At 49.1% G+C, this 27,248-nt stretch overlaps 1 long non-coding RNA gene across 1 annotated transcript; it reads left to right on the forward strand.

Moving 5' to 3' along the window:
- Positions 1-3,501: 3,501 nt before the first annotated feature.
- On the forward strand, positions 3,502-22,300 carry LOC132646350 (uncharacterized). The gene is made up of 2 exons (XR_009584539.1): positions 3,502-3,809; positions 15,983-22,300. It is a non-coding gene; the product is annotated as an uncharacterized LOC132646350 (long non-coding RNA).
- Positions 22,301-27,248: the final 4,948 nt, after the last annotated feature.

A 27,248-nucleotide genomic window follows, 5' to 3' on the forward strand; every position in this document is an offset into this window, starting at 1 on the left:
TCTCCTCCTCTCCCTCCTCCTCCTCCTCTTCCTCCTCTTCTTCCTCCTTCTCCTTGTCTTCCTTTTATTTTTCCCTTTCAGACAGGGTCTCACTGCATAACCCTGGCTAGCCTGGAGTTGGCGTGTAAAGCAGGCTTGCCTCAAACTCATAGAGGTCTACCATTATGGGATAAAATGATGGAGCTGCCCCCACCTCACCCAGCTCACTCTCTCTTCTTTCTTTCTTTCTTTCTTTCTTTCTTTCTTTCTTTCTTGTATTTTAGTTAATTCTTTCCTTTCTTGTTGGCTTTTTGTCATTGTATGCACTGTGTTCTTTGTGGGTATGTGATGGTCATGTGTGTGATTGTAGAGCCTGGAAATCACTGCCAATGTCTTCCTCAATGACTTGTATTTTGAGATAGACTCTCTCACTGAAACTGAAGCATGCCTACTCAGTTAGACTGACTGAACAGCAAGTCCCAAGGATTCTCCGTCTCTGCCTCCCCAGGTGTGCATTGCCACCTCCTACTTTTCATGTAGGTGCTAAGCCAAACTTAGGGCTTCATGTTTGCAGAGCTTACACTTTACCAATTGAGCCACCTCCTCAGCCCTTGAATGTTTTTATGAAGCATGACATCCTTTGAGAGGAGATCCTCACTAGCCAAGGCTAGTCTTCAATGCTCCATCCTTCTGCTCTCCAGGTGTCGGGATTACAGGCATCCACCAAGTGTGGCTTCTTCTAGTGTAGTGACATACTTTGGCCACATGTCTGAACCTCTAAGCATTCAATACTCTTTTGCCAGGTGTCTAGGGACAGGCCAGATAGGTCATGCTTGCTCACCCACCCAGGTACAAACGCCTCCTCTGCTTTGGCTCCAGTGGGGTTGGAAGTAGACTGATGCTGCTGCTAGGGCCAGCTAACCATGCCTACACACCTGTAACTCTTCACAGCATACACAGGCACACTTCCCCATATCCCAGGAGGGGGCTCGGGATCATTGCTGTGATCTATTTGAGCATGCACTTTGTGTGTGACCTCTGCAAGGCTTCCTGGGGATCATGCAATTTGATCCTTTCATCCCTAACATTGCCACCATGGGAACTGAAATTCAAGAGGGCTGGAGCTATGTACCTAGCTGTGGCTGGATCTCTGGTTTCTTTTTGTTGTAAAGCCATGCTGTAGCATCAGCCCCTAGACAGTCTGCCTCAGCCACCAGAAGCCACAGGCAGCCTGTCTACATGGGGCCTGGAGTTCTCACCTCCTAGAAACTTCCTCATTGCCACCAATGAGGAGTCATCCTGACCTCACCCAATCAGTCCCTCTTTTTCTCATGGAATTTGTTCATTTTCCTAAACAAATATTGCTGGAGCTCCTTTGCGTGCCAGGTGGGGCATGGTGCCAGGGCTCCAGAGCTTGAGAGAAAGGAAGGACAGCTGCCCCATAGGCTCACAGATGAGGGGTAGGGTAACTGATGCAAGGATACAATGTAATGAGAGAGGAAAGGGAGCTCAAGGCTGGGCTTTGGAAGCAAAGAACGGTTACCAGGTCAGAAGCCAGGGAAGGTGGTCCAGAGCAGTGAGCAGCCACAGCCGAGAGGAGTCTGAGCAAAGCTCATGCTCAAGCTTGTGCTTGCCCCATACCCCAAGATCTCACACACACAAATCTGCTTGCTTTCATAGGTATCCTTGGCTACATGCAGCCCATGGACACATGTTGGACACCCCAGAGCCTCTCTGGGCCTCAGTTTCCCTATCTGTAAAATGGGAGTTAAGAAGTCTTAAGCTAGTGGTGGTGACACATGAGTGGAAGAAGCCACTTCGTAGCCCTTTGGAGGAGGGGAGATTTAGAAGAGGCTCTCTGTTAGGAGTACTTAGCAAAACCATTACTCATTACTTGTGCTTGCTTGCATTACCTGGAGAGGACTAAGCCGAAATCAGGAAGAGGGAAGATACCAGGATGCAAGACAGAGGAACGGGGCAGTGTGTGTGGCATGGAGGAGGCCCGAGCCCGCTCTGCACCCGAGTCATCTCTCCTGTGACAGCTGCAACAGCTCATGGTCCTGCAGGAATGACCACCTGCGTGCGGAGCTGCAAGACCCACCGCTACGCTCCGATTCAGGAGGCCCTGCCTGACAAAGCTGGTCGGATGCAGGTGCAAAACAGACTCTGCTCGGCCAAGTAGGCTTCGCCGCAGGCCTGGCTCACAGTCTGGCTCACAGTCCAGATGCCAGAGTGGTACCACTAAAAGCAAAGGGAGAGGGGGCACTGTCTGGTTTACTCTCCTGGGGGTGTGCTCTGGAACAACACACACATACACACGCTCGTGCACTCTCCCCCATTGAATCCAGAGTCTAGGTTGGTTGACGTCCTTTTCTTCTGAGTGTGACAACCACTGGCCAACAGAGGACAGCAAATACGTTTTTTTATGATCCCGGGAAGCTCAGTCCAGTCACGTTTTCGCGCAGATAGGCTGAGCTCAGATCCTCTTTGGCCAAGAGGGGTGGTGGCTTCTGCAACAGTTCTAGGGATCCTTGGGTAGGGGTGTGGGAAGGCGATTTTAGGAGCCGGTTGAGCTAGGGAAACTCCCTAATGTCGAAACCAAAAGTACCTTATGGGGGTCAGAGTGACAGCGCCAGGACCGGTACTTTGTCGTGCGGAAAGTATCCCCTTCGTGCCCCACCCCCATTTCCAGAGCCTGGGGCCGCAAGAGTGCTCAGCTTGACGTTTGGGTCTGATGGTGGGTTAGTTTGGGAGTAACTCTTGGGAACTGAGTGGAGCTTATCCCTGAAATTTAGACGGGGGCTCTTCCAAGGGACTGCAATCACCCCATAAGGAGATTTAAGACAAGGGGTGGGCGAAGAGCTGGGGGTTGCGGCTTGCTGCCTTGCCTACTTCCGTGAATGCATATGTGTGTGTGTTTGTGTGTGTGTGTGTGTGTGTGTGTGCGTGCGTGCGCGCGTGCTGGGGAAGGGAGGGGGCTGAAAGTTGGGGGAGGGGCCGAAGGCGCTCCCTGATGCAGGCACCGGGAGTTCCCAAAAGTGACCCGAATCTTAGGTGGATGCTTCCCCATTTCGGGCATCCCGGCTGCTCTCACTCCGGTTCAGGGATCCCTGGAATCCTACCTGCTCCCCACTTCACCACCCAAGCCTCCCAGAGGGAGGCACAGCGGCAGCTCCCTCTCTTTGGCACATTACAAGTGGGGAGCCTTCTCTCTTCCCTAGTATGGAGAGCCCTAGGATCTGTTGTGTCCCTCTTCGCATCTCCCGCAAGGGTCTTAACTGACGTGGCCCGTGCCACGTTTCGAGGAATGCGAGCGTCTGCAGACTGTATCTGTAGAGGGTTTCTAGGAACGCATCTCCCACCCACCCGACCCCGGGGGCGGGCGAGCCCGGCTGGGAAGCTCTAGCCCTCTCCCGGCCCGGCCGAGGAGGAGCCGCCTCCCTGGCCCGGCCAACCCCAGCCGGCCCAGCTTCCGCCCCGCGCCGGCCACAGGGCTGGGGGAGGGGGCAGGGGCCAGGCCGTAGGGGGCGGGGGCCGCCGGGCAGGGGCGCGGCTTTGTGGCGGGCGCGGAGGCCGGGTGCAGCCCCGTGGGCTCCGCACGCCGCTCTCGCTCGCAGGAAAGCTTGCCTGTCCGAGCGGAGCTGGGGAGGGGGCTGGGTTTGCTTTTTGTTTCTGAAAGTCCCCCTTAGCCCTAGTTAGCCCCCGCGTGCCGCCGGGAGGATCGCGTGGAAAGGCTGCAGGGCCCCAGAGCGCACCCCACCCCGCGCACGCCCGCTGGGGCACCAGAAGGCGCAGCCCCGGGGGGCTCCCTGCACCCAGGACGAGGCTTGGTGAGTGTCCCGGCTCTTCCTACACAGCTCCTTGCCTCGGGCTGGGGAGGGGAGTGCGGCAGGTGGGTGCCTGGGCCCTGGGGCGTGGGGTGCGGGGCGGTTGTCTGCGGGGCTGGGTGTGTGGGGGTGGGTGGAGGCCCGAGTGGGGAGGTGGCCGCGGGGTCCCGCGCTCGACTCTTCCGGGGACCCAGCTCTAGAAGGTTGTCTGGGCTGCTACCGTCCTGGTGTCTGGAGACACGATCCCCACCCGAACCCCTTCCCCAAAGGGGCGTGTGTGAGGCCAGGAGGTGGGACAGGGGCGTGTATGAGGCCACGAGGTGGGACAGGGGTGAGGCGGCTCTAATGCTGGGGCCTGGAGATGGACCGGGAGGTGGAAATCAACTACCCCACCCCCACCCCGGAAAACCCATTCGAGAAACTGACTCGCTGCGTGACCCCGATATCAATGCCGCGCAGAGCAAAGCTGCTGGCTCGCTGCCGCGCCCCGCACTCCGTGTGCGCCCCGAGGCCCGGCTGGTCCCCGAGAGTAAATCTTCCCCTAGAAAGTTAGGGGGACCCTTCCCGTAGGAGCAGTTGGCCTTGGCGCTTTAGCGGTAGCCTAGCCGGACTGGAGTAAAATAAATAGATTAAAACTAGGTTTCAGGGTGAGGATCCGGATGTCTGGGACTGAGACACCAAGTTGGGGTGGTTAGGGAAAAAAAAGACATTTGATTCGTGTTGGAGGGAGTGGCGGTTCTGGTTTCTCTTTTAGTCCCACCAAGGGGAGCTGAGGAATGTGCCACTCACGCCTTCTGAGGACACATCCATATTTATAATTTATTTTTAGGAGAAGTTGTGAAAAAAAAAAAAAAGGAGGGGGTTAAAGTAGGAAGAGAAGGTGTGCTTGGAGTGGAGTGGTGTCCTCCCGGGAACCCGAAGGCTAATGGAGCTGTTAAAGATGGAAATAATTTCAATCTGGACTGAACAGCAAATTTGACTTTAATGAGCAACAATTAAGGGCATAAACGGAATTTCATTATGCTGGAGGTGGGATGGGATGTTGATGATTTATGCTTGGTAAAAGCCCTGGTGTTTGCTGTAATGTTTTCAAGCTTGATTGTGTGGGAACTGCCCAGGTAGACAGTTATCCCTGTCCGCAGCGACCCCTGACTTTGGGTGGAGATGAACTTCCTTCCAGCAGGAAGAGGCAGGCATTTTTAATCACTCTGCCTTCTTCCGAAGCCTGTCTAAGACAAGGCCGCCTGGAGCTGGCAACTGCGAACCGCAAAAGGGGTTCACCTCACAGAAGAGGCTCCCGAGGCTGTGGGCCCAAGATCGGGGTTTTGAGGGCGAGATGAGTTTGTGTTTTATCCAACTGGCCCACAAAGTCCCGCTTTTGGGGTCATCCTAGCTGCAAAGGATTCAGGCCTTGGCAGCCACTGGAGGGTGAGGGCAGTGACCCAACACCCTCAGGCTACCGGTCTGAAACGAAAACCCTCAGAGGAGGAGGAGGGCTGGCTTCTTTGGTCAAAGGGAAAGGCTATTTTGGAGTGGAAGGAATGGGAGGGTATTCTTATCTAGCTGAGTGCGGTCTCAGCACAAACCTGCCCGTGGCCCTTCTTGAGAGACAAAGAGGTAGCAGAAGATGGGAGAACAGGCGCTAAACACACCCCAAGAGGCTTCAGGAGTTTTAGTGGAAAAGACCAGTAGAAAAAGGTCGTCTCCGTGGGCTGTTTCCCAGCTTGAAACCCTAGAACATGGCTGAGATCATAAACTATAACGTATGGGAATTTGGTTTACCTCTGTCAAAGAGCAAGCAGCTGGCTGTTTGCTTCCACCTGGACTGAAGAATTAGTAATTCTTTGCTGCCTCCATGTTGAACAAAGCATTGTGTAAGAAAGTCTGGACAAGGAGTTCAAGAGGCGTCTGTGAGACAAGGCAGGTGCTCCTCTCCGGACATTCACCATAGTGCACACGCGCACACCCCACTCTGTCCTCTGTTGGGTAGGCACACCATATATGTATCCACACACCCTAAGCTATTTGCAAACCTGAATTTAAATTAAGATTCACAGCAGGGAATACAATGCCTCAGTAGCTTTTGAACTCAAACCTTGATATCAGATTGAGTGGTTTGCTCCGTGTGGCACGTGGACATACAGATGACATCTGTCCTGCTTTGGCAGACAAGAAAAGTTCTTTACTCCCACAGTCCCTTGTTTTTCTTAAAAGGCACAAGGAGCCCACACTGTTTCCAGGAGTCCACAGGGGCACCATGGCTCAGTATGGGCGACAGCCTCATGATGAGCTGTTTGTGCGTTGCTGACTCGACACCTTGAACTGACTGCTAGATCCTTCTATTCAGCTAACTAATCTCACCAAATTAGCCTCTAATGATACTTGTACAAACAGAGTGCTTTCTGTGAATTACCGAGCCTGGAGCACCAGAGGATGATGCTTTGATTAGATCATGAGCTGACATGGAGGAGGGGAGGCTGAACTCGAAAATTATGGAATTGTTAAACGCGCACAAAGTCAAGCAGAATTTAGTGTTAAACACGAATCAATTCCTGCTTTTATGGTGAGTGTGCCCATAGCCCAGGGCAGTGTTTACACTCAGCTCTCTGGGTCCACACACGGAATTATGAATATATTTAGCAAACTACCCCCTCACCACCACCCCCAACAGAGTTTGCACACAGGTAAAGGAGATAAATCAGAACTTTGCAGTGAGAGGTCACAGGCATGAAATCAGCAAAGCACAGGGGTTTTTTTGTTTTTTTGTTTTGTTTTGTTTTTTTTCAGGCTCTCAGCAGCCACCCAACTTCATTCCCCTGCCAATAAGAGGGGAAAAAATCTGACAAGGGACTGTTGCATACTCTGACTGAATACTTTTAGGCTTTTTCTCCCTTGGCCCGTCTGTGTGAAATTTCATTAAGCAGTTGCTACTTCCCATCACTCCATCTCCATCCCCTTTCTCTAGCAAGGAGTGTGGATTTAGAAAGGAGTGGGGGAAGCAACTTTAGTCCTTTGCAATGTACAAGTGGTGCAGTGTAAAATATGTCAATAATATGATTAGGGGTGACATAGAAGGGATGTGCCCTTCAAAACAAAGTGTGCATGAGACTCTAGCCCATGGACGCTGGAAAAGCCTCTGCTTCCCTGCCCCTCCATCCAGCAGAAAGAAGGGCTGGTGTGTAGTTCAGTGGTACAAGGCCCTGGGTTTAACCCTAGCACAGTAAATAAATAAACAACAACAAATCAGGCTAGGTAAAGTTAGAGCTCCTGAGTTAGTAAATGGCTATTTTAGACATGAAAAAAGAAATTAGGTCCAGGAGTCCCCACTTCAGAGCTACTTGTCAGAAAACACAGAAGACCGTTCATTAGACTAACTGCCGTCGCAATGTTCTTCCTCACCCACCATTCTAACCTAAAGTCCTTGCTTCTTAGATTTGGAACAAGATGAAAATAAACCACAGTCATGAGCATGGTTTATAGACCATCTCTTTACTACTTGCTGTCTCTCCCACAACCAAACTCAGGAGGCCCCACGCAAGGTTGTTATAAACAGCTGTAGACTTCAGGGAAAGAGGTAGATGTTGAAGAGAGAGGGAGTTGAGGGGACAGGAGCAGTAGACCCTGGGGTCCCCTTCACGCCATGCCAGGCCAAGCCGCAGGCACCTCCTGGTCTCCTGCCAGCATTCTGCTGTGGCTGTCACAGAACTCGTAGTTGGGGGCACATGGGCAGATCTTGACAGTTTCTGTTCTTTGGTCATTTTTCTCACAAAGGATACTCGAATTGTGCAGTCCCACAAAGTGCACTTTCTCCCAGTGTTTCATGCACTGTGGCAAGAAAGGGACACCCTGGAAAACACAAAGGAAGTAGTGTCCAGAGAAAACCACTGTAGGTGGCCTTGTGAGGACCTAGCCGAGGCAGGGAGAGAAAGCCATGCTGGTGCAGGGCTGAGTAGAGCTGCTGAGTTTCAATGTGGTGTCAGAGTTTTGAGACATCAGCAAACCAGGCCCTTTTGCTAGAATCATCCATGAGAGCTGTGCCCAGGGCCTGCTGGCAACGGTGCCCAAGACAGCCTGGACTGCTGCCAACTGAGGCCCAGACATGGTCTTATTGCTATGACTAGAGCCCAAACAAACTCCAGATAGTGGGCTGGAGGTCTTTCGCCGGGGGTCTGAGTTGAACCAGTTTAGTGAGAAAGTAGATGCTTGGCTCCCCAGGGTGGTCCTCAGAGAGATCCTGCTAGACTCAGTAGTTTAGTGACCCTGTGGACTCTGGGGAAAGAAATGCCTTCCAGACCCCGAGAAGGAAACATGTAAAGCTGTTGCACTGAGCTTGGAATACACACAGAGTTCTAGAAAGTTCCAAGTGCAGAGTGTGCTATTATAAAGCCATCTCTGCTGCCCAGGTATGGCTGTAATTCTCCATTTTGGGGTGGCTGAGAGAGGTTGGGGTGCCCTATGACCCATCTCAGCTACTGTGGAATTCTTTGCCAATCTCTCCCCCAGCCTGTTGTGCTCTTGGGAGCTAAGCCATCTCTGCCTAGGCCTGAAGGGGCAGACTGTGGGCCTAGAAGGAGGGAGAGGTTGCAGGGTATTTGAGGACCTGGAGGGAGGGCACGGTGATCAGAGAAAAGGGGGGACATCGGAGATACCTGGGTACAGGCTGAGAATACGGCCTGCATAGTCATATGTCTTTGAGATGATGTTGCCTTGGATTCCTTTTTATGTTTGTTTTTTTCAAGACAGGGTTTCTCTGTGTAGCCTTGGCTGTGCTAGACTTGATTTGCAGACCAGTCTGGCCTCAAACTCACAGAGATCCACCTGCCTCTGTCTCTCTGGAGTGTTAGGATCAAATGTGTGTGCCACTGTGCCTAAATGGTCAGACCCCAAGTGGGTATGTGGACCTTCACAGTGTCTTTGGCCATCAGCTACAAATACCAGTGCTGCTTCTCTAAGCCTTCACACTTGCATCAGTCAGCCATGGAACCAGCCACTCACCCAAGTATTCCTGCCCATGGCTCGAAGGCAGCTTCTCACTCTCTCTTAGTGCAGGGAGGGAGGCCCTGATGAATTACTTGTTCTCTTTGCTTGTCAGTGAGGGCCAGGAATGAATGTTTGGGAAAACAGGGCAGGACCCTGTGGGTGCCCAGCTTTAGGGCATCAGCTGTGTGGTCATGTCTGTATGGAAGCCTCTGCTTAGAGACACATGTGGCCAGTTGCTGCAAAGAAGCTGAGGTTCCTGGGAGATTGCCCAGCTCCACACCCCCCCAAAAGTTCACGTGTCTGAAGTTTGCTTTAACTTTCTGCATTTTTTTTCTTTTTTAGTTTAGGCTCTTGGTGCCCCTGAGAGCCTCCACTTCCTGCCAGCTGGTCGGTTACCGCAGGGAAAATGAGGGACTTTTGGGGGCAGATGTGTTTCCATTCCACTATCATAATGCCCCTAAAAATCCTTATTGCTCTTGCAGTATTCCACGGGGGTCCCTGGGCCAGGAGCTGCCAGCAACTCACAGGAGAGTGTTCCCTGAGCCCTCTGTTCCCAGCTGCTCAGGTTCTGGGCTAGATCTCCCTCGCCGTGCTCAAAACCTGTGGAAAAGAAAAAGATGCCATGTGAGGCCTCTTGCTAAATGTGCTTTTTGCCCTCTAGGGGTAAAATAATGGTGCTCAGGCCTGGGAAAAAGTCTGTCTATGGCTGCCGTCATCTTTGCTTCTGGGGATGTAGGGAGGCAGGGAAAGTGCTGAGAGAAACAAGAGTTACCAGTTTGACAGGCCTGGTCCCTCCAGGGCCTCTAGGATCATCACTCTGGCAGGGGGCCCTGGGCCACCCTTACTTGCCAACTCCCAGATACAGGACATGTTTTCCCCTCTCTGCCTCAGTTTCTCAACTTACCAAGGGAGGACCTGTATTGGACATACCCAAGTGTGTAATTAGATCAAAGGTACAAACTCTGAAGGCACTTGAAGGAATGAGGAGGTCAGTGCCTACAATATTAATTAGTATGAAGACAATTGTTTACTAATATATGCAAATGACTCAGCCAAGAGGGTTTATAAACCATGGCTCGGCTGCAAGCATGGGTTTCTGGAAGCAGCTGTGTGTGCTTAGCCATGTCATGCGTAAGCACTGGGATTCTCTGACTGTGTCACTACAGGGAAGAAACCTCATGCCTGGGCTACATGGCTCAGAGTAAAAGCTTCTCAGGTCTCTTATACATATTCCCCAGGTGGTTTTAAGTGATTTGTGGCTAGGGTTATTTATTATGCTAATAGGCATTTCTTTAAACAGTAAATATTTAGTTATGGCAGCTGGTTGGTTTCCATTTAGGGTAAGGATATTTCACATGAATTTAATTTTTTTTAAATGAGGTTTCTTTTTCTGACCCCCTCCCTTTCATCTTTCTTTCCTTCTTTCTGTCTTTTTTTGGAGGATGGAGGATAGGGAGGAGAGTCTCACTATGTAGCTTTGGCTGTGCTGGAGCTTGCTTTATAGACCAAATTGGATTCAAACTCACAGAGATCGTGCCTACCTCTTCTGCCATTAAACCACCACCATACCTGGCTGAAGAGTGTGTTTCTTGAAAGAAAACTGTGAAACACTGTGCCAATGCAAAGAGGCAGAAACCAAGAGGATAGTTCGTAAAGTGTCCTAGGTCAGCTTTCAAAATTCCTGTTTCTTAGGTGTTTCTGCCTGGGAAGATTGGTGGGGAAGCTGGAGGGTACCGAGATCAGCTAACATTCACACTTACCAAGACTCCATTTGTAACCCCCCAGTGAGGTGGACTGGCTCTCCAGGCTCACCATCCCAGAGGCCACTAGCTGTCCTCATTTGTGGCTCTGTTTCATCTCACTCTAGGGTAACATAAGCCAGTATCTCCTTCCTGGTTGGACTCCTTTCTGAACCTCAGTTTTCTCTGGGAAATGGGGAGATTCAAACATCTGGGACAGGCCACTGTGAGGTCCTGAAGGAGCCACCACAAAAAGGATTTATGGACAGGGCACCAGGATAGGCAGGGGCACCATACTGCTTTTCACCTTGAAAGGTGCCAGTTCAAAGGGCCACAGTATGCTGGGCTGGACTCAAGTGCCAGCTCCCAGCCAATCCCCCAGGGTGGTGGGAAGGGAAACAGCTGGCCCAGCAAGGGGCCAGCTCTGGTTACACTTTAGGCTGTGTCATGGGGTGGGGGTGCCAGAGGAGGCTGGCTTCCAGCTGGGGCAGGTACAGAGGCCAGCAGACAGCTGGCAGCCGAGCTGCCAGAGCACACCACGCTGCCTCGACTCTACAGGCCTGCCAGGATAGGACAGGGCCCCGGGGGCACCCCTTATGTATCTTTCCACCCACACATTGGGGAGACCTTTTAGGACTGTTTTGTTGTTGTTGTTGTTATTGTTTGTTTGTTTTGTTTTGTTTTGAGACAGGCTTTTACACTGTAGCCTCGATTAGCCTTGAGTTTGCAGAAATCCTCCTGTTTTGGACTCTGCGTTAGTGGCCTACAGCACCATGCCTTACTGCTAAAACTAGTTTGTGTGTCTCTGTCTTTGTCCCTCTGTGTAGCTCTGCCATTCTGTGTTCCTGTCTCTCTCTCTCTCTCTCTGCACCTCCCTTTCCCTTGGACACCCTCTACACTTTTGTTTTTTAAGGAAGGGTCATTCACTGAACCTGGGATCACTGAAGGAGCAACCCTGCCTGGCTAGCAAGCTCCGGAGATTCTCCTGTTTTCACTTTCCCAGTACAGGGGTTACAAAAATGTCCCCCACAGCAGGCTGCTTTTTATGGTTCTGGAGATCAGCAAGGCAAGCACTCTACCAGTGGAGCCATCTCCCTAAGCCCTAAGGACACAACTTCAAGCCACGTGGATTTCAACTTGAGAGGTTGTGACTGTTGGTTCTGGATCAAGCTGGATATCACATCTCCCTTCCTCTGTCCCTTCCTCCCTTCCTTCCTCTCTCTTTCCTTTCTTACCTCCTTCCCTCCTTCCTCCCTCCCTCCGTGCCTACCTTTGCCCTCCCTCCTTCCTCCCTCTTTTCTCCTTTCTTCTTCCCTCCTTCTTCCCTCCCTCCCTCTTTCCTTTGTCAGATATCTGCTAAAGGCTGAGTATTCCAGACGCAGTGCCAGTTGCTGGAGGTCCAGAACCATGTGAGACATAGCCCCTACATTGACAGGTTTCTCCTGTGAAGGGGACAAGATGAAGAAAAGGCAAAGGCATAGATAACCCGTGTGAAGGCAGAAACCACTGGGTGCTCAGTGTCCGTATGTGTGCCCATCTCAGTGAGGTGGACAAAGGCAGCACTGGGTGTGCTTGGCAGTCCTGTAATCCCAGCACTTAGAAAGCAGAAGTGGAGAGTTGTCTTTGAGTTCAAGGCCAGTATTATCCAGGCAGCATGTTCCAGGCCAGCTGTCTCAAACCAAACAAACCCAGTAACAGCAAAAAAGGAAACAGACAAATACCTGACTGTTCTATATTTGAATTTGGACTCTTCCAGCGACAGGTTTTGCAGTCTCTAGCATGTGATAATGTGCTTTGTTCCTCAATTTCCCCATCTGTAAGTACTAGAAAGACAAGCGCAGGACAGCAGTGGGAATGAGGTAAGCAGATGTCAGCACAAGCTTGAGAACAGCGCTGGGCTGTAGGAACCTAGGCTCTTAAGTCAGAGTAATCTACACAAATTAGCACTGGAAGTCAAAATCTAGCTACCCACCAGGCTCATGACATCAAGGACATTACAGAGTCTCTCCTCATGATGAATCTTACACAAGAGCCTTAAACCCCTTAGGTGGGCCTCATCAGCTGGAGGATGTGATAGCCATTCACACCTCTGCAGGGTGAGCCATTTAAGCCTAGATTCGAGCTGCTTCCCAAGGACCTGGGGTCCACACTTAGGTTGGTCCTGTAGTGTTACTGTCTTGAACTTAATGATTTTGGAACCAAGGGCCCTGCATTTTCATTTTGCAAGTTTGTCCTGCCTTACACTGATGGACTTCAAAACTGTCACTCATCTGCTGTTGGTAATTTGTACATCTAGGCACAGTTAATTTTTCAATTCATCAATCCAGCATTTGGCAGGTTTTGTTGGTTAACCTTTTGAAACTGTATTTAGTTGAGGCTGGCCTAGATCTCATTATGTAGCCAAGGCCAGACTTCAACTTCTGGTACTCCTGCCTGGGTCGCCTTTCTGGGATTATAGACCACACTTGGTTTTATGCCATGCTGGGCCTTGAACCAGGGTATCTCCATACATGCTAGGCAAATAGCCTGCCAACTAAGCTACATCCGTAGTGTTTATGTATGTAATGTTTTGTAATGGAGTTGAAACCTCCAGGAGAGAATTGCATTCACTCCAGGCTTACACACAGGCCTGCCTGCCTCTCTGTCACCAGCAGGGTGGCTGCTGAGTACAGGCCAGGCCCCTTCTCCACTGAAGCTTCAGACTCTAGCATGGACTAGGAGCTCAGTGGATCATAGGCTGTTCTTTCTCCTGACCTGAACCTATCTAAGCAACTGACCCCTTCTATCTGAGGACCCAGCGGGAGGCCATAGGTCAGAGTTCCTGGGCTATTAAATATAACAGTATAGAGAAGAAGTCAGAGTGCTTTTTGAGACAGGAAGATTCAGGTTAGTCTTTGCTACATAAAGACACCATAATATGGTGGTGTATGGCTGTAACCCCCACACCCAGGAGAAGGACAGAGTAGGACTTCAGCAGTTTTACTGAGTGATCCACTTAACAAGGTAACATTTGCATTGGAAATGTGACAGTTGGCCTCGGGTATATTCAGTGTTCTGTTATGTAGCCATCATCAAAATGAACTACAGAGCCTTCCCATCACCTGCTATTCCACCCCACTGATCATTATCAGTCACTAATGAAGCTTTCTGGGCACATGTCATGTACACTGGATCACTCAGTGTTGAAGTATCAGGATGGACTTCCTTCCTTCCTTCCTTTCCTCCCTCTCTTCCATCCTTTTCCTTCTGTTTTGTAATTTTTTTGTTTGTTTGTTTGTTTTTCAAGTTAAGAGCTCGTGTAGCCAAGACTAACTTTGAATGCCTGGTCTTCCTGCCTCCACTCTCTGAGTTGCAGTGAGAGACGCCTGTCCCACCACACCCAGCTTAAGACTTCATTTCTTTCTATGCTTGAGCATGATAGGGATGGCTGCATGTTGCTTGTCTGTTTGTCAGCTGATAGACACGCGGGTCCTTTCCATTTGTGGCCGTTGTGAACAGCACAGCTGTAAATGTCCGTGAGTGCTTTTGTGAGGGTGTACATCTTTATTTCTCTTGGCTATATTGCTAGGCGCGGAGCTGCGGGATCCTAAGACAATACCACATTTTACATTTTGAGGAACTCCCAGGGGCAGGTCCTGTATTGCCTTTTCTGACTGTGTCTTCTGTTAGAGGAAGCAGTTTTGAGCAGCAGGGCCCAGCGCACCACTGGCAGCCTCTACCTAGTCTCCTGTCCTCCCTCACCCCCTTTTGCTTCCTCTGAGTATGTTGCCTCTTGGACAGTGTTTTCTTACTCTTTTTTTTTTCTTTTTTTGCTGTGTGTGTGTGTGTGTGTGTGTGTGTGTGTGAGAGAGAGAGAGAGAGAGAGAGAGAGAGAGAGAATTTCCCTGGAGTTAGAGTTACAGGCATTTGTGAGCTGCCCAGTGTGGATGGTAGGATCTGAACTCCACTCCTCTGATTGCGCAGTGAGTCATCTCTCCGTACTCTTCTTCATGTCTGTGTGCACATGTGGCTGTGAATGGGTGTGTACGACGTGCGTGTGCAGTCAGAGCACAGCATCACATGTGGTTTTTCCTGTGCCTCCCACTCTTTCTTTGGGGGACTCTACCACATCTGGCCAGAAGTGACTTTTAATACACCATTCAATGTTTTTTAATTATCCCAGATGTTAAAGAAAATGTAATCTTTATGCTTAGAAAAGAAAAGAAAAAAGACAGTACAAAGAGAATGAAGGGACTCATGAGAGGGCTCAGTGGGTAAAGGTGCTTCTCATCAGGTCTGATGATCTGAGTTTGATCCCTGGGACTCAGATGGTGAAAGGAGAGGGCTGACTCCCAGTGTGCAGCACATGCGTGTGCACAGCCACACACACACACACACACACACACACACACACACACACACACACGCATACACACACACACACACACACACGCACACACGCACAAAGGAAATAAAAATCTTTTCTATAACTCCAACATCACCCTCTAAGAAGTAACCACCAAGCTAGGGAGATGTCTCAGTTGGTACAGTGTTTCTTTTCCATGTATGAGGACCCAAGTTCAATTCCCAGAGCCCACGTAAAAAGCTGGGTGTGTTGTGCATGCTTGCAGCCCTAGCATTGGAGGGCACAGGCTCACTGGCCAGCCAGGCTAGTCTACTTGGAGAGTTCCAAGTCAGTGAGAGACCCTGTCTCAAAAGAACAAGGTGGACAGTACTTGAGGAGCACCCCAAGTTGTCCTCTGGCCTCCACACTTGCACCCACAAAGGAAATACACCATTTGTGCTTAGTACAATAGATGTAAGTTTTATGGGCGTCAAGTGTCCTTTGTTTTGTTTTGTTTTCTCCTGAAGTGAAGGCCCTGGTATGGCCTTCACTGAATGCTGAAGAGACAGCATTCAGAGCCAGCCCCATACTGTTGCTTCCAGTAACAGCCAGCATCTCCCCATACTTAATGTCCCCTACTGGCCAACATTTGTGTCAGCACCAGGACTTGGCTGTGATAACAGGCACATTCCTTGGCACAAGTACTTGTAGTATAAACCCAAAAAGTGGAATTTTTCCATCAGAGGATCTGTGCATTTTAAGTTCTGCATCGATTCCCTGCTGCCCTCAACAGTGCTGTCAACAGTGGACATGAAAGGGTCCCTGTTTCTGGCAGCTTGTCCCTCCAGCAGAGAAGCAGTATTCTCACTGAGGTAAGTAGAGTTTAAGAGTGGGCCTGGGTGGTGGATGGCCATGGCTGCTAAGGCGATCCATGTAGCTTTTCTGAGGAGACCAGCCATGCATGATCTTGGGAGCAGAGGTTCTGTAAACAAAGGCAGAGTTTGAGGAGGTGAGCCAGAAAGCTCGGGGGAGTAGCCTTGTGCCAGCCAGTATTTATTTCTTTAGCATGGTTAGGACTTAAATATGGTCAAAACATATTCTTCTTAATTTTACACAAACAAATATGTTCCCAGGCTGACACCTCCGATGCCAAGTTTCTAGGGGAAACGAAATTCTACTGCAAAGCGGTAAAGCAGCAGAGAGCCCTGTGAGGATGGAAGCGCCGTAGAGAGTGGGATCACGCCCACCGGCACTGCGCTGCCCAGGACCAGCTCTCTGTTTTCGCTGCAGGTAAAGCCAGGAATCGCTGACACAGTGGGATATCTTGAAGCCAAGGATGGGAAGGTTTGGCTTTGCTCAGTGGAGTCCCTCTCGGCTTGATACCCTGCTGCCTGTCAAGAGATGCGTCCAGAGAGGGGCTGAGGAAAGAAGGCTCCAGTCACCATTATGCCTTCCAGGAACATGTTCACGAAACAAACAGCTTCAAAGTGTTGCAAGCAGAGTATTAAAGCAACATGTTATGTGGAGTGACTGCTTAGTTCAGCTGCCATTAATTCACCTGTAATGGAGTGAAGTCCTCGTAGCCACTCACACTTTCACTGCCTTTGCACCCCTGTAATGAAACATGTTTTCCATGAGTTTATCTGGATTGGCCTTGAATTATAACCTCAGTGTCAAGCTGATGCTGATAATAGACATAAGCATTTTATGGGAGCCTTGTCCACCCCTCTTTTATATCTCCTCCGTGATCTTACCCACCCATTTCCTACTAAAATGACTACTCCTTAGTCCTTGCTTTGTAGCTGTGAAGGCAAGCATAATACATGAGGGACTTTCTAGAAGGGGGCTGTCCAAAATGGTAGCTGCTAGCTACTTGTGGTGATTTATATTTCAATTGGCTACAATTAAACACATTTTAACTAAGTGTAGTCCTGCTGACTGTATCCAAACATTCAGGAAGCTGATGCAAGAGGACTGAGAATTTAGACAGCCTAGGCTATATAATAAGTTCTAGGCTAACCTGGGCTACAGAGCGATACACTGTCTTTAATTTTTTTTTATAATGGTCCCCTAGGGTCTCCTAGCATCAATCCAAATCCTCAGTAACCCCCAAGTGGGCAGGTGGCTGTCTTCCAAAGTAGGCCTCACAAATCTTGATCTCTGTGATGGGCAGAGAAAGTTCTGGAGATTAGGACAGCCCCAGAGATTTCATAGCTGTTAATGAGCAGTGCTGAAACCAGCAAATGGGTCAGATGGTGGAGCTGCCCCTTTCTTCTCTACTGAGGCCAGCGCACAGGGTCTCACAGCTGGCCTCGAACTCACTCCATAGCCAAGAGTGACTTTAAACTTCTCTCTGTCGCACTCACTCTCTCTCTCTCTCCCTGTCTGTGTTTGTGTGTACACGTTACTGTTTGTCTCGTTTCATATGTGTGTGCGTGTATCTACACTAGAGTGCACGTGCAGAAGCCCAAGGTTGGTGTCTGCTGTCCACCTTATATACGGAGAGGGGTCTGGCTAGCCGGCTTGCCCTGGGGATCCTCTGGCTGCCTCCCAAATGCCTCCCAATGCCTGGCTTTTCCAGAGGTTCCAGATCAAGCTTAAACTTTGTGCTCTGCAGCAAACACTTGTACACCAAGCCATCTCAGCAGGCCCATCCTTGAACTTTTGAGCTTCCATCCCCTACGAGGGATCCTAGCTAGGCACTCCCATTCTTGTGCTGTGTAGCAGTAGGGATCAGATCCAGGCTTTATGCATGCTAGGCCCTCCACTAACTGAACCACACCCCCAGCTCTATACGGACAGCATTTATGGAAGTGTCCCCTTAGCACTGTTCTGTGATCTCTCCTGAATGAGTGGGTTGACACAGTGACGAACAGCTGCTAGGATTCTGGGCAAGGAGAGCCAGATGTCACCTTTGAATGGAATGTAAGACCACCCTGGGAAATAGTTGTAGTAAAGTAAATAAGACATAAATCTAAAGGCACCTCCAAAGCTGAGTGCCGGTGTATAAGAAATGCAGGAGGAAGGGGAACACGTCCACACCTTTATGGGGTCAAAAAAAAAAAAAAAAAAAGAAAAATCAGGATGATGTTAGTTAACCATAAGATGGCCCAAGTTCCTTGGAGTGGATTTGTGTGTTGACTATGGGAGAAGTGAGCAGCATGACCTGTTATAACATGTAAGCCTTCGTTACATCCTAATGGTATCCACCTGTGAAGAAAGCACCAGCGAGGCTCCAGGAACATTGAAGGGGACCATGCATACACCAACATTAAAGCATTTTAAAGGGTGATGGTGGCAAAGCATTTCTTTTTCTGCTGGAGTCTTAGTGTTTGTAATTTGCTTCAAGATAGTCTGGATGGCGAGTGTGCATGGAACAAAACTAGCAAATTCATCCTATACGCTTGCTTGAAGCTTTTACAGTAGTGAGACAGATGGCTCAGTTGGTAAAGTACTTTCTTGTTGCACAAGCATTAGGATGTGAGTCTGTATCCTCAGTACTTGGAAAAAGCCAGGTGCTGGACATGTGCCTGCGACATTAGTGCATAGGCCGAGGGGGCAAGGGGTCTCTAGGACTTGCTGCCCATCCACTCTAGCTGAACCTGCAAGCTCAGGTTCACTGGAAGGCCCACCTCAAAACTAAGACGGTGATTAAGGAAGACACCCACATGTACCTCTGATCTCCACAAGCATTCACAACTGCACACACCACACATGCAAAGGGTACTCTTTCTTGACCTCTCAAGGGCATCCTATTGGTTTCTGTACCAGTCAGGGTTCCTTAGAAGAGCAGAGTTTAAAGATGAGCATATATATTCCATATATATGAAATTTATTAGAAGGGCTTACAGGCTGTGGTCCAGCTAGTCCAGCAATGACTATCTACCAAGAAGGTCTACTAGTTGAGGCTGGATGTCTCATCTCGTCTTCAGTAAATCTGGAATCCTGAAGAAGTAGGCTCTCATGCCAGCTAAGGATTGGACTTGCCTATAAAAGCAAACAGGCAAAGAGCAAGAACTTCCTTCTTCCATGTCCATATATAGGCTTCCAGCAGAAGGCGTGGCCCAGATTAGAGGTGAGTCTTCTCCCCTCAAAGATCCAAATTGGAAGTAGGTCTTCCCACCTACTCAAATGATTTAATTAAGAAAAAAAAAAATCCCTCACAGGTGTTCCCAACTTTCTGATTTTTAGTTAATTCCAGATGTGGTCAAGTTGACAACCAAGAAAAGTGATCACATTTTCCCACTCCATTACTACATCTCCAGGACAAGCCTGGAGAGCTGGTTTAGGCTACTTCTTTAAGTTTCCTGCCCCATCTCCATGGCAACTAGTAAGCCTACTTCCTACAGTAGGGTCATGCCAGGCTGCCAACATCATGTCAGGACAAACTATTGTTCCCTTTGGAGCCTCCTCTAGATGGATATTTTCAGCACCACCCCTGCTTGCCATACCCTTTTCTCTCTGGACCTTCCTGGATAGTAACCAAGGAAGGAGTGACCATTTGGGGGAGGGAGCAGCCCCTGTATCATGTGTGTTCCAATTCTGACCCCACCATGTAATGGCAGGACCTTTCCACCTCTCTGAGCATCTTCTGTCCAGTGAAGCACCAGGTCACTGCTGGGGGACGGCTCAGTGTGTAAAGCGCTTACTCCACAAGAATGAAGGCCCGAGTTTAAATCACAGAAAGCTGAGTACAGGAGCACACAACATGCAATCCTTGAGCTCCTCTAGGGAAAATAGCAGGCAGAATGCTGCCTAGCCTGGTGTACCCAGAAGAAAACAAAAGAGCCCCTGTCTCAACCAAGGTAAAAGGCAAGGGGTGACACCCAAGATTGTCCTCTTATCAAAACTTATACAACATAGCATTTGCGCACACGCACACGCTCGCTCGCACACACACAAAACCTCAGCTAGCTCAGCATATCTGTGTCAGGAGAACAATGTCCATAAGGACCTCATGTCCACTTGGCAGAGCAGATTCAGGAGTTAAGGTGATCTTGATGGATTTCAAAACCCCCATAAAAAATATGAGGCCAGGTTGTCCTCTCACACCCATTTAAACAAACTTGGCTCCTTTGGAGCAAGCAGAACTACTGATCTAGCTTTTCATTAATGCTGCTCTCACTGCCATGCCAGAACACAGAACACCTTTACTTGCTGTCCTCATCTGTGAAGTAAAACACAGGCTTGGGGAGACACACCTGCTCAGGCTCACCCTCGTAGGCTGTGGTTCCTCCCTTCTCTTCCTGGTCGCCTGTGTATGGATCAGGCACCACACAGAGGCCATCGCAATATGGCCGGTGCTCATTTCCCATCACAGTCACTGACACAGTGACCATCACAAAGCGTCCACATGATGGCCATCATGCAGGGACCCTAACTCATTGACTATCACAGATTTGGTGATGGTGCTACCAAGCAGCCAAAGGTCTTCCTTCATTTTTAAGATCTGACTTCATTTTTAAAATGAAAACAGTAGCTCCTACAGTCCAAGCTGCACAGCAGCACAGCAGCTGAGCAGCAGCAGCCAGTCCAGTTTCTCTGGGGAGAAGTTGTTCCTCGTAACAAGGAAAGCCGACTTCTTTTTTTTCTTTAAGGACAATGTCCCCTAGGTTAGTCTCAGACTTGCTTTGTAACTGAGGATAGTCTTGAATTTCCGGTCCTCCACTTCAGAGCGTTGGGCTAGCGTCTCATATGTGTGCCTCGACCCCTAGATGATGTGGTGCTGCAGATGGAACCCAGGCATCACTCATGTTAGGCAAGTGTCTGCTGACTGCTACATCCCCAGACCTGAAATGGATGCTTTCTGGTTTCTGTTGATTGTTTTAGGTGTGTTTTTTGTTGTCGCTTTTTGTTTTTGTTGTGTGTGTTGCCAGGAATTTATTTAGCCCAATCTGGCCTTGACATTACTTTGTAGCCAAGGCTGGCCTTGAACTAACTCCATATCCTGCCTCTGCCTTCCAAGTGCTGGGATTATAAGCATGAGCAACATCTGTCTAAAGGCTAGTTCCAGTTGTATCCTGTCCTGGAGCAAGAGGATGTACTTGTCTGCTCATCTTGGACTACAAGGTGCTTTAGTCCTGGGAAATTCAGATGCTAAACCAGAAAGGGCTGGTTTAGCTATCAGCCGCTCTGCTTACATCCAATCCCATAGGCATGTGGGGCATGGCCAAAGGGGCATTTTCTAAGAGGCACACTATGTGGTTGAAGCCAATTGAGATAAGTTTACAAAACCCCTTCAAGTTTGGGGGCTTCATGTGTGTGGCACCCCTGGACCCCCGTGTGTCACCTCCATGGCCCCTCAGGTTGCTCCGAGGCCTAGTATCCTTCCTCATAGCCATTCCATCTGCTATTTAGCTGTTGCCCAATAGGTAAAGTGCTCCCTCTAGTCTAACAATAATAGCACCCTGACTCATTGAACAAGCAACAGTAAGTTCTCATTTTCTTGTTACTTTAGGACAAATTGGAGACTTTGCAGGTTCAAGGCGTATAGGACCAGGGTCCCATGAGACGCCAAACAGGGCTAGGATCACCTTGTATCACCTTGTAGCCATATCCTTCCTGCCTCATATCCTTGATTCCTAGCAGCCTAACCATTCCTTCTCGTATCAGCACAGTTCTGGTTAAAGATTTATTGGACCCATCACCTAGCTATCAACATCTTGGGGCTAAGGGGATGGCCCAGCTGGTAAAGTGCTTGCTTCTCAAACATGAGGATCTAGGTCCAGCCCCTAGTAACACATAAAAAGCTGGGCATGATGGCACACTTACCATCACAGCTCTAGGGGCCCGGGGACAGATGAGTGGAGCTCCCTGGGCAGCCAGCATAAGCTAACTAGCAGGCCTCAAGTCCCAAGTGAGAGACCCTGCCTCAGAAGTAAGGTAGATAGCTTCTGGCACCTGATCTCTGAGCTGTGCATGCACACATGCATAAACTGAATATCCATTCTTCCCCTATCATGGTTACCCTATCAGTCCAAGAGGCCAACATGAGTCTCTGTTGCCAATTCTACTTTACCGCTCCTGGCTGGTGATGTGTGGATGACAATCTGTAGTCATCAAACACTTCACCAAATGCCCCACCAATACTGCCATCGCTGCTTCATCTCAAGGAAATCCTCCACACCCACCAGGGTCGCCTGTCCTCATTTCTGCCCAACAGATCATGCTGATGTCACAAGCTGTAAGATGATCCCAGAGAAAAGACGTAGTCTGACACTTGGGAGAAAATGTAACACCTAGGGTCCAGTTTTCTTCACTGACTGTACCTGTTTTAGCTTTGTTCATATCCCTGTCCCAGCATTCACTTGATGTTGTGGGGGACCACGAGCCTTGGAGCTGAAGTCAAGCTGGTTCTCTGGTTTTCGAAGTAATTAATGCTGAAAATGTTTGTTCTTTGCCTCGACAGCCAAGGTAATAATAAAACTCACAGCCTCATGACTTGCCTGCTAGCTAGTTCCCTTCTCGTTGTTTTTCTTCCCCTTTCCTCAAATGGATTCCTGAGTCCTTCCAGATTGCTCGTTGCTAAGCTATAAAGTTCCAGTTTTGTTGCTTATTGGTGGAGAGTCTCTGGGCTGCTCCGATTAGAAAGAGGCTGCCGAGAAGGGCGTTCACCCCAGGAGTTGGGAATTTTCTAGCAGTCCATGTCACGCAAAGGTCTTTGTCTAGCTGCAGGGTTTGCTGTACTCTTGAAACGGAAGGAGGGACACAGGCTCTAGAGTGTCCCCCCGGAGGATGAGGGACCATGGATGGACACTGAGACCTCCCACCCTGGGATTAAACTGCCATGTCCACCTCCCAGCTTGGCCAGTGATGACAGCAGCAGGTTGAGAAAACTGAGTGACACTGAGCTTGGGGTGCCTGGAATGAGGACCTTATTTGCAAAGGAGCACCAAATTCCTAAGCGGCAGTCATCCCCAATCCTTGAGCAGCAGAGGAAATAGGGCCTGTCACAGGTGACTAGAAAGGACTATAAAATCTGTGGATGAAAGAGCATTTACCTCAGCAACCACAACAGCCTGAGGCCCAGCTTCACCAGGAACTTTGTCTCCTCACATTCAAAGGATGCTGCCCTGGACATCTGGAGACCAGGAAGGACAGCTGTGGACTTTATCTTCTGTTGGTCAGAAAGAAGGAAGTCATGTGACCCAGACCTGGCTCTGATGTAGTCACATGGCCCAGATGCACCAGTCAGAATTTTCTCTGAGACTTTCCTGCCAGAACTATCAGAAAAGCCACTGCACTGTACTGGCTGCAAACACATGTGAAAGGTGTTTGAAAAAATAGAAATTCCTAAAAGATACACAGCCCTGAGCTTCAGCTTGGGGTAAGCCAGATCCATGCCCCACATCTAGTTGTGAATTATTTTCTGCTTGGAAAACACTGAGTTTGGTGTGTGTGTGTTGATAAGAAGCAGGAACATATAGATAGATTCACTGTATGGTACTTGGCAGTATGTCAGGTGATTTGCATACAGTTCCATATAAGGCCCTTGAGATCACCTGGTATGTTACAACATTTTGCAAACTGAGAAACTGAGACTCTAAGGGGTATAGGCATCTTGCCCAGGGGACATTGCCACCATATGCTCAAGGATTCCAAACTGTGCTATCTAAACCTTAACAAAGTCCACCTGTCCAGAACAGTCCTTGACAACCTGACAGCCCTCCAGCCTGCCATCTGTCTAGCAGACTCACTAGAAGCCTGGTCCCATCAGACCCCTTCCTGTACCTCTGTACCCCACACCTGAGCCTCGCTGAGCCAGTCCATCCCCAACCCTCTGCCCACCTCTTCTCTGCAGTCCTGGAGCAGAGTGCTTACTTCTATGCTCTCTCCATGCTGCCTTGGCTGCTGTCATCTGTCTCTTGGCCTTCTAGAACTGTCTCTGTCTTAGATCCCCTCCCCCATGTTTATACCTGTACCCTTTCTCCAGCCCATCTCCCCACAGCACCCACAGTGGATTGTCTCACGTGTCAACTTGTTTTGCTGGTGGTGGTTGTATGTCATGTCATGATGTAATGTCACATGTCCACTTTTGGGAACCCCACTAGGTTTCACCCGGCTCTTACACTGAGCTGGAGAGCCAGAAGGACGAAGTCTCCTGTGAGAGGAGTCTGTGTAAAAGCTACTTCATTGCTATCTCGCTCGACCCAGGATGCCTTCTGCCATGTTAAATGCAGTGTGAGCCCACATGAAAGCTGAGTAGATGCTGTGCTCACGAGCATCTCCCATTCCAGGGCTATGAGCTAAATAAAAAGTTCTTTTTAAATTACCTGACCTTGAGTATTTTATTATAGCAACAGAACCCAGATGGAGGCAGCCAGCCTCATGTTAGGTAATGGTGTGCATGCTGGCAAGCAGGACATTCACCATCGGCAGATGGAGGGAAGGCATGAACAAGGCCTGCCGAAACTCGGGATACTTGGCCAGGATCCCAGATAACTGGGTGTGCAGGGAGTTTGTGGGCTCTAAGTGGGTGCATCTCTTGGGTCCACAGCTACTTGCCCTGTAGAAATCATGTTGTGGCCACCTTTTTAGATCCTGAGAGAGCCTTGTTCACTCCTGGGATAAACTGCCAGAGCATTGCATTTTTTCCTGTGGTTTTCTCTCATTCTCATCTGCTTCTGCTTTGCCTTCCAGCCTGGGTTAAATTGTGTTCATAAGCTTCATGTCCAACCAAAACTGCAGCATCTGACTTCATTAGAAATAGCATCTTAAGAAGAAGCATTTGAAAATATTGTATTTTCTCTATATGGGTGTTGAGCCTGGATGGGTGAAGTCCACCTGGTGAAGTCCATGCCTGGTACTCTCGGAGGCCAGAAGAGGGCACCAGATTCACTGGAACTGTTGCTACAGACTGTTGGAAGTCACCATGTGGGTGCTGGAAATTGAATCTGGGTCATCTGGGAGAGCAGCCCCAAGAAATAGCATCTTTGTAGATGCAACCAAACAAGGTCACCCTAGACTCTGGTGGGTTCTAACTCCAGTGAGTACAGACCTTATAAGAAGAGCGGGGCCAGGAGAGGTGGCTCATACTTTCAAACCAAGCAATTGGGGGACAGATGCAGATGGATATCTGTGAGCTCAAGGCCTGCCCGGTCTACATAGCAAGTTCTAGGCTATTGAGGGATTGTGAAATCCTAGCTAAAAACAAGGAAAGGAGGTAAATAGGAAGGGAAAGAGAGAGGAGGGAAGGGGCACAGAGACTCACAGACCAATACTAGAGGAACACAGACCGCTACAGGCTAAGGAAGGCCAAGATGAGTGAACCATCAGAAGCTGGAAAGAACTAGAAGGTTCTTCCCTGAAGCTGGCAGAGGGAATGGACCTTGTTTCTACCTGGGCTTGGAGTCTCTGGTGTGCTCTGGATTGGATTTCATTTTGAAATCACAAGGTCTGTGTATTTAAACAGCCTTGATAGCAAGCACAGCTCCCTCCTTTTTCTTTGGCTCTCCCCTCTCCCTATCTCTCCTGTATCTAGGGTCACTCAGTATAGAAGAGCCTTGTCAATTAGCAGGTGGTAACAGCCCCATTCATTACAGGTCCTCTGATCAACCCATAGCTGAATGCTCTCCACAGCTAAAGACAGCTATGTACCCACCCTGGCCACAGCAGTTCTTGGGGACAGGCTCTGGCTAGATAAAGGGAAGAGTTGTCAGTCCCTAACCCAGAGCCCAAGAAGTAGACTCTTGCTCTGGAGGGGAAGCCCCCTCATAACTCCATTCTCAATCACATCCAGGCCTGGTGCCCAAAGAAGTATTTCCCGCCAGATGGCTGCTTGTTTTCTTTTCTTTTCTTTTCTTTTCTTTTCTTTTCTTTTCTTTTCTTTTCTTTTCTTTTCTTTTCTTTTCTTTTCTTTTCTTTCTTCCTTTCTTTCTTTCTTTCTTTCTTTCTTTCTTATTTATTTATTTATTTATTTATTTTTGGCTTTTAAGACAGGCTTTCAAGCTGGCCTCAGATTTACAGAGCTTATCCTGCGTGTGGAGATTAAAGCTGTATGCCGCCATCACCTGGGTGGATGGCTGCTTTCTAATAGACCAGTAGCATCGTACTATGGAGTTTGCATGTGACATCACTTTCATTCTCACCACTAATTCTACAAAACAGATGTTACAAGACCTCCTTTGCTGAAAGTAAAAATGCAGAGGGGCCAAGATGTGGGCCCCAGACCTATGTGGCAGGTTCAACAAGCCCAGAAGTAAGCCTCTTCCTATTGTAAGCCTCTTCCTCTGCTTACAATAAGGTGAGTCTATTTCCCCACTGCTCTGCAACTAGGCTGTTCTCTTAACATTTCTACAGATAGAAAGTTCTAGAAGCTTGGAATGCTGGGTAGGGATGCTAGTCTTACCTATTAAAAGATGCAAGGCCTTATGAAAAATTGAGACAGTTTGGTCAATGGATATCAACTGTCACTCCAAAAGGTCACTGTGGGTCCTCCAGTGCCATGAGCAACACCAGGGGCATTCAGCTGTAGAACCATCCAGTTGGTGAACCAAACCATTCACTGTTGGCTGGTTTAAACCATTATAGTTTGGGAACTGTCTGTCATGCAGCAAAAGCCAACAAATACTTTATAATAGGCCAAGCCAGGTTTCCAACCCAGGCCTCCCCACTTTTAGAATCTCAGAAGCAAAGTCTGTGGTCTCAGAGCTTGAAAAAGACAGCTCAAGTAGGGAACCTCCAGGAAACAGATGCCTACAGAAGCCACACAGCTAGCTGTCTGTGTGAAAAGAGCATCTTCCGCTAGGTCTCTAGGACACTGATCTGAAACGATTCATTTTGGAAGCAACAAGTGTGGTGTAGCAGAGGTGGGGAGATGTGGTGCAAGCTGTGTCATGAAGCTTAAAATAGGGGAGACAGTGGACAAAAGGAAGTCAATAGCCAAGCCTGTGCGTGCTGCTCATTCCAGTTCCTCTGATCCAGTGTCCCCAGTGTCACCTAAGCTACCACCTGCTCAGCCAGACTGTCCCACTGCTGCTTCATCCCCAGTCACATCCCACCTTTGGCTCTGCTCTAGATGGCTCAGGCTGCCAAGATTCACACTGAAATTAGACAAGGATGTTGGAAAGTGTGATGCGGGTGAGAGGGGTAAATACCTTTCCTGTTCTTGTGACCTCATGTTCTCTCTAGATTGGTGAACTAGCTTGAGAGCTGATCATGTGCCCCACCCCATCTTCTCTTCTGGACCATACACTGGCCTTACACATTGTGAGTAAATTTAAAGTCTTTTCTCTTTCATGCTACTTAGTCTTAGGTAATAGCAATAGAAAGAAGACTGAGACAGTCTCCATCCAGAAACCAGGTTAATCTCTTATATGGAAAACCAGACTGTGTCGCTCCTGTTTCTACCACAACAACCTCCATTGTGAGTCTAGTAACATTTAGGCTCTCATCCATCCT

The sequence above is a fragment of the Meriones unguiculatus genome, chromosome 11 (genome assembly GCF_030254825.1).
Source record: "Meriones unguiculatus strain TT.TT164.6M chromosome 11, Bangor_MerUng_6.1, whole genome shotgun sequence".
Classification (NCBI taxonomy): Eukaryota; Metazoa; Chordata; class Mammalia; order Rodentia; family Muridae; genus Meriones; species Meriones unguiculatus.